This window comes from Palaemon carinicauda, chromosome 25 (assembly GCF_036898095.1).
Source record: "Palaemon carinicauda isolate YSFRI2023 chromosome 25, ASM3689809v2, whole genome shotgun sequence".
In the NCBI taxonomy this organism is placed as follows: Eukaryota; Metazoa; Arthropoda; class Malacostraca; order Decapoda; family Palaemonidae; genus Palaemon; species Palaemon carinicauda.
This window is the reverse complement of record NC_090749.1, coordinates 45372046-45379545: the sequence shown is the minus strand read 5'-3', so window position 1 is coordinate 45379545 and position 7500 is coordinate 45372046.

Below are 7500 nucleotides of genomic sequence, written 5' to 3'. Positions count from 1 at the left end.
ATGTTCAACCATTCCATTGGCAGCGGAGTTGTAGGCCGTTGTCTGATGTAGGGTGATGCCCAGGAGATTTGCTAATGACGTCCATATTTGAGAGGTGAAAGTGGTTCCCCTGTCAGAAGTAATATGCTCAGGCATACCGAATCTTGAAATCCATCCAGAGAGTAAGGCAGATGTACATGAGGCGGACGTTGCAGTTTCCATGGGAATGGCTTCAGGCCAACGAGTGGAGCGGTCGATGACGGTAAACAGGTAACAATGTCCTTGTAATGTGGGTAGGGGGCCTACAACGTCGACGTGAATGTGTGCGAAACGACGCTGAGGTTGAGGAAAGGTGCTCACTCCTGAATCCGTGTGTCGATGTACTTTGGAAGTTTGGCAAGAAGTACAGGCGCGGACCCCATCCTTAGCATCCTTAGAAATGCCGTGCCAAATGAACTTTGCCTTCAGCAGCTGTGCAGTAGAACGGCACGAGGGATGTGAAAGGCCGTGAATGAAATCAAACACCTGTCAGCGCATGGGAGCAGGAATCCAAGGGGGCGGTCTACAAGTACTGACGTCACAGAGGAGGGTGGTGTTGGAGTCTTCGAGGGGAAAGTCTTCCCAACGGGGGGACGTGCAGGATGTCCTACAAGCTTGATACTCTGGATCCTGTCATTGGGCTTCAGCCAGGGCGTTGTAATCAAATCCCAGTTGAACGGCAGCCAACGTGTTTCTTGACAGAGCATCGGCAACGGGATTCATTTTCCCAGGGACATATTGGAGGGTGCAATTGTATTCAGCCACGGCGGAGAGATGTCGGCGTTGACGGGCGGACCAGGCGTCAGACTGTCGAGTGAAGGCGTGCACCAGAGGTATGTGGTCTGTGCGAATGACGAAGGGCGTACCTTCTAAGAAATGGCGAAAGTGACAGACAGCCAAGTGCACCGCCAGCAATTCTCGATCGAAGGTAGAATAACCCGATTCTGCCTTGGACAGTTTTCTGCTGAAGAAGGCCAATGGGCGGGGCAAGCCTTTGACCACCTGCTCGAGTACTGCACCAATAGCGACGTCGCTGGCATCGGTGGAGAGAAGGAGAGGGGCATGTGGGATAGGAAAATTGACAGCCGCAGCAGTTGATAGGGCCTTCTTTGCATTGCAGAAGGCTGCTTCTTGAAGGGGACCCCACTTCAGGTCCTTTGGCTTCCTCTTGAGGGAGGCGTAGAGGGGAGCAAGAGTGGCGGCAATGGCTCGCAGAAAACGGTGATAATAGTTGATCATGCCCAAGAATTCCTGCAGAGCTTTGACGGTCGAGGGCGCAGGGAAGTTCTGAACGGCTGCTACCTTCTCAGGGAGGGGATGGACTCCTTCAGGAGTGATATGGTGCCCTAAGAACGACACTTCGTTGGCGCCAAAGGTACACTTGTTGTACCGGACTACAAGGCCGTTTTGTTGCAGGCGGTCGAGCACGATGCACAGGTGACGGAGGTGTTCCTCTTTTGAGGAGAACACAAGTATGTCGTCCACATAACATACACAGAAAGGGAGGTTCCCTAAGATGCCATCCATGAGACGTTCAAACGTTGCCCCAGCATTACGAAGGCCAAAACAGGAGTAATTGAAGGTGTATGTACTAAACGGAGTGGTGATGGCGGTCTTGGGGATGTCTTCTGGGTTCATAGGCACCTGATAATACCCCTTCAGGAGGTCGAGCGTAGAGAAAACCTTCGCTTTGTGCAGGTAGGAGGTCACGTCGGCAATGTTTGGGAGGGGGTAGTGATCTGGTTCTGTTTGCATGTTCAGGCGCCTGTAATCCACGCACGGACGGAGGGAGCCGTCTTTCTTCAGAACGATGTGTAAGGGTGACGACCATGGGCTGGAGGCCTTTTGGCGAAGGCCCATTTCCTCCATTTCGGCGAACGTCTGTTTGGCGACTGCCAATCGTTCCGGTGCCAGACGTCTGAATTTTGCGAAGCCTGGGGGTCCCGTCGTCTTGATATGGTGATAAATACCGTGCTTGGCAGGAACCATGGGCGTTTGGCAAAGTTCTGGACGGAAAACTTCCGGGTACGATGTGAGGAGGTGGGCGTAGGCATCCGTGGGTGGGCTGATGTGGAGAGCGAGGTTAGAGGGGGCGGGTTGAAGAGGTGTCGACAAGTACGAGTCTGCGTTGACCAATCGTCGGTGGGCGACATCGACCAGAAGGTGGAAATGAGAGAGGAAATCCGCACCAAGGATTGGCATTGTGACGTCAGCAACGAGAAACTTCCAATTGAATATACTGTTTCCGAACGATAATGTGAGGTTCTCTTAACCGTAGGTGGGTATCGCAGATCCGTTGGCAGCTACCAAGCGGACGTCAGCAGATGTAGACAGACTACGTCGTGCCTTGAAGAGTTTCCTTGGCAAAAGAGAACGACAAGCACCCGTGTCTACCAAAAATCGCACGCCCGTTCCTGCATCCTGTAAAAAGAAAAGATTAGAAACACGGGAGGCCACCGCCACAAGCGATGGCCTACTTACACGTTTTTTCGGACACTGATAATCCTTGGCATATTTCTTCGCGGTTGCCCCGAATCTGAAGTGGTAGTAGCAAAACTGCGGCGGATGGGAGGTAGTAAGTAGTAAGTGGTTGTAGAAGTCGTTCGTTGGGGCGCGAGCGATTGGTGTGTGGTGGGCGGCTTTGTCGCCGCTTCGGCACGTTACGGGGTAGGTGTGTATGTCCTACGGCATTCATGTCAGCTTCGGTTGACGTTGAATAGGCATCCTCGTCGTCAGGGGTGGAGGCGTTGATGGAGGTCTTGAAGTGGCTTTCCATAAGGGCGTCGGCTTTGGTCATCAAGTCCTTTATGGGTAAACTATCGACATCGGGTATGGCAGCGCGTACAGGTTCGGGTAAACGGCGTATCCACAGGGCACGAAGTAGGTTCACCTCACGAGGAGAGCTGTCTGCGGCAGGTTGAAGGCGAGCGATACTGGTCATTTCCCTGAGGGCAAGCGAAGCCCTTTGGTCCCCCAATGGTTGTTGCGAGAGCTGAAAAAGCTTTGCTATACGGGCGGCTGGCGACGGCGAGTACTGCTGCAGAAGGTATGTTTTGAGGGCGTCATACGCTATTGGGGTGTCTCCTTGTTCACAAAGCCAGTCGGATATTTCTGGGAAGGTGTCCTCGGGTATTGCCGCGAGAACATAATCCGCTTTGGTGGTTATGCGAGTCACGCCCCTGATACGAAACTGGACTTCTGCTCGCTGAAACCAAGCAAACGCCTCTCCACTGGCAAACGATGAAAGTTTGAAATGAGCGGCCACAGCACCAACTGCCGTAGAGTCCGCCATAGTACTACCAACGATGAAAGGGCGAGGGGGTGGGGGTGGAAGGCGGTGGGAGCAAGTCGATTTCCGGGGTCACCAATGTGACGGGCCGAGAGAAGGTTGTGAACTCAAAGGCAGGATGCAATCAACTGAGTTATAATATTATAGAACACTCTCCTTTATATACAAAATCTCAAGGCAACAGGACATAACATGTTTACAAGAAAGACAATGTCACAGAGGAAAACCGGAGACGTGAATTTTCATGTTCGTTTTAGTGCAAGGGAAGAGCGCAGACACAAGCATAATATATACAAAAGGAATTATGTACAATTGTGTGACACACGGTTGGTACACTAGGATCTAAATTACAAAAGTTTGTAAAGTAAGTTTTTCTGAATATATTTCTTCGATCCATTATTATTATTATTATTATTATTATTATTATTATTATTATTATTATTACTTGCTAAGCTACAACACTAATTGGAACAACCATACGCTAATAGACCAAGTGCTGAAACAGGGAAACTAGCCCAGCGAGGAAAGGAACTTGGGATATAAATAAAATACAAGAGAAGTAATGAAAAATTAAAATAAAACATTTTATGAACAGTAACAGCATTAATACTAATCTTTCATCTATAAACTATAAAAAGTTAAAAAAAAAAAAAAGGAGGAAGAGAAATAAAATAAAATAGTGTGCCTGAGTGTACCCTCAAGCTAGAGAACTGTAATCCATTTGTTCATTAATATTATACTATATTCAGTCTCACGAGAAGTAAAAGTTTAAAGGTCACTCATGACTGGCAGAGGCAAGGGACAGTGCCCTAAAGACTGACAATATGCATATATCATCAGAGCACAAGAACCCTATCCACCCAAGGTAGGACCAGGGAGGAACGGGCAATGGTGGCTGATGACCAAGAAGGTAGATTCCTTCTTATAGACGGTCTTAAACCCCTAGTGGAAATATTCGCTCTGCTTCTTTTGAATTTTTTTTTTTATATATGTTTCTTTTCAAAGGTTTAAAGGCTGCTCATGAATGGTAGAAGGAAGCAAGGGACAGTGACAATGCTCTAGAGACTGACCATATATACATATGATAAGCACCCAAGCTTCTCTATACTCAAGCTAGAATAAAGGAGGGCCAGGCAATGGCTGTTGATGATTCAGCAGATAGACCTATAGGCTCCCCAAAACCCCCATCCTTAGCTTACAATGATAGTGAGGTTGCAGTGACCAAAGGAACTACCGAGTTTGAGCAGGACTCGAACTCCCGTCTAGCAATTACCGGTCAGGGACGTTACCACATCGGCCATTACAGTCCCGTCCCTAAAATATATTGTTGAATAAAAGCTTAAAAGAAGAGAAAAAAAAAGAAAAAAAAAGGTAAAACTATCAGTTATTCTATAGTTTGTGTAACGTGTTCTACATTAAGCACGTTCTATTCTAATTCTCAGATAACAACAACAACAGCAACAACAAATGCAGCCGTTTCTAGTCCAATGCAGGACAAAGACGTCAGATATGTCTTTATTCATGGCTGGCGTTTGGCCGATTTTCATCACCTGGCTGGGCACTGAAGATTGGTAATGGAGGGAAACTTTAGTTTAATTGATTACAGCAAACCAACCTAGTATGGATGGCCCTGACTAGTATAACCTTGCTGATCAAGAGGGTACACAAACCCTTGTACCACGCTGAGGATTCCTCACTCAGATAAAACATTCCAAAAATATCTTTTATTTTTTTTTCTATAGTCCCTAAAGTCTTTAGAACTCTTCTTTGATACACATAATCAATATTCGCCTCCTAAAAAAACGTATTAAATCACTTGAACCAAGTTCCATGACGTTTATTACTTCCTCGGTACAAAGGATACCAAATATTGAAAGGCGATATGAATCTTCCCATGAAAGACTGGTTATGAACTTCGGCTGGGATGATTGACAGGTGTTGGTAATCATGGCCAGATCTTTTGTATTTTACAAATAACTACATTTTTTATATATTTACGTTAGGAATTTCCTATAAATATTGGTAATTTTCGAGTATTTCATGTTACTATTTCTAAGATTCTGATTTTTATTACTTCCACCAAGGAGGTTAATGAATGAATAGATAAATATTTATTCATTTATCTGTTAAAATGATTACGTCATATCCTTTTGACAGATTTTCAAAAAATTTCAACAACCTTATGTGCTCACTGGATATCGAAACCTTTCCTATCCAATATATCATTATGATGAACAATTAACCTCAATCTAGGCTTTTTCTGTTAATACCTTTTAGCACCTTCGAATCATACAAATTTTCACATAATTTATGGCTGTCCATTCTTCAGATATGGATGAATCACTTCAAAATACTCTGATTTATTGTTTCCCTATGATGAACTTCTTACCATATGTCTTATCAATAGCTTCAGATGCTTTTATGTCGATCGAATTTATTTCCATTTCTTTCTTCTATCCTTTGACTCTCCTCTTCTCTCATTTCACCATTATCTCTCTATATTTGATATAAGATACAAATCAGCCAATTCTGTTCTTTATTATTCATACTAATGTTCTTTAGTCCATGTTCCTCGTATTCATATGTTCCAATTACCATACTTTCGTTCACATATATTTTTGCAAACAATTTCCTTCCTCTTTAGAAATTATTCTTTACTGTCCCCCAATGAATAGAGTAATATATATATATATATATATATATATATATATATATATATATATATATATATATATATATATATATATATATAAATATACATATATATATATATATATATATATATATATATATATATATATATATATATATATATATATATATATACTTATCCACATTTTATTCATGCTTACAACCAATGTCTTTTTTTTCTGTCCTCTCAAATCACCCAATTATGCACATGTTGAACAGCCATAAAGACATAATAGACCTATGACTTAGACCGACATTCATACTAAACCAGTCAATCACCTGACCATATATATCACGTAACCCTTGTATCACTTCCATCATAAACCCTTTTAATTGCTCTAAAACCATTTCATAAATGGACACATTCTAAATACCTTCTTTATTACGTTTCTTTCTATTCTAACTTGGTATTGTTTTACTCTTGTTTTTTTTTTTATAAACTGATTTATGACAAACTTCCTTGTTTTACTCCCTATCAATCAAACTGTCACTAGCCTTCGTTTCTGGATCAAAGTCCTGCCATAAACATTTTCTGGTATACTAATCAATATTACACCGCTATAAACACTTACTTTTATATTACATATATATATATATATATATATATATATATATATTATATATATATATATATATATATATATATATTACGCACACGCATAATATTCTTTTCTGTGTTGGGATACCTTAACGTGATAAAAGGATTTGTGTATCGCCATCATCAGCAAAGGTGTATAAGTCAAGGCAACCCATAATAGGTCGGTTAATTATGAGCGATCAGACAAAAATCTCCCACCATCACCATTCTCCAATGGTCCCCAAAGCGTGATGATGAAAAGTGGCCAGACCCAGACATGAATAAGGAAATGTCTGAGGCGTTTTTTTTTTTTTAATATATAATATATATATGCTCGTATATGAGTGTAGTTAATTTTCTCTCTCTCTCTCTCTCATCTCTCTCTCCTCTCTCTCTCTCTCTCTCTCTCTCTCCTCTCTCCTCTCACATAATTAAACAAGTGTTATCATCCCAGAAAAAACTACATCTTTTTACTTGCAGCTCGGAGGGGAATATATTACTATCATTTTTCTCTGGGCTGTTGAGAATAAGGCAAAATTTATTTTTTCCCAAAAAGTTGCGTCATAAATCTTGTTTATGAATGGATAGAGGAAAAGAAGCATAATTAACTCCTCTCCGTTAATTCTAATTAAGGTATATTTTCGTCTGCAGTTTTCCTTTTGGAATATATTAATGGGACGAAGTAATGGATGCAGTGTGTATTCGGAAAAGTTAATGATGAATAATGAGCAATTCTGTATTCTAATAATAGATTTCTTTTTAATTTCTTAATGTTTTTTTTTTAATATCACAATTAATATTACATAAAGTAGCAGTGATAGAAGTGGTAATTATAAAAATAAAACTTATTCATTTCAGCCTCAATTGATATATTCATATTTTAATTTTTCAAAGATTAAAATAGTAATTAGAGTGACAATATCTG